The sequence below is a fragment of the Buceros rhinoceros genome, unplaced genomic scaffold (assembly GCF_000710305.1).
Source record: "Buceros rhinoceros silvestris isolate BGI_N320 unplaced genomic scaffold, ASM71030v1 scaffold20318, whole genome shotgun sequence".
NCBI lineage: Eukaryota > Metazoa > Chordata > Aves > Bucerotiformes > Bucerotidae > Buceros > Buceros rhinoceros.
The window spans coordinates 28,119-28,504 of NW_010427726.1; the positions used below are offsets into that span (position 1 = coordinate 28,119).

General features: G+C 57.8%; 1 protein-coding gene across 1 annotated transcript in view; it reads right to left on the reverse strand.

Moving 5' to 3' along the window:
• The window catches only part of NUP54 (nucleoporin 54kDa), an 8,474-nt gene that overhangs the window by 7,390 nt on the left and 698 nt on the right, over positions 1-386 (reverse strand). The gene's annotated exons all lie outside the window — the stretch shown is intronic.

The following is a 386-nucleotide window of genomic DNA, read 5'->3' on the forward strand; positions in this document are numbered from 1 at the left end:
CTTGGTCCTGTGCGCGCCCCCCCGCCTCTGTGCCATGGCTGTGCCAACCCACCACTGGCCCTAGGTGCAGCCGGGGACTGCCGAGAAGCCCCGGAAAACCAACACCCAATGAAACCAAACCCCGACGCCTCGAAAACAAGCATGGGGACAGTGACACAGGGAGCGATGACACCGTGGAATGGATGTACCTCCTATACGAGCAGTTGCAACGAGATCCCACGGGCTAACGCTGCAGAGGAGCAGCGTTTCGAAACGTTTAGTGGGTTTATATCAAACGGGGAAGAGTTAACTCGGAATTTTTTCAGCCGATTGCTTGGACCTGGTGGATCTAAGGGGGCCATGAACGGTTCTCTCAATTGACGCCCAGGGCGGGAGCCAGGGCGTTC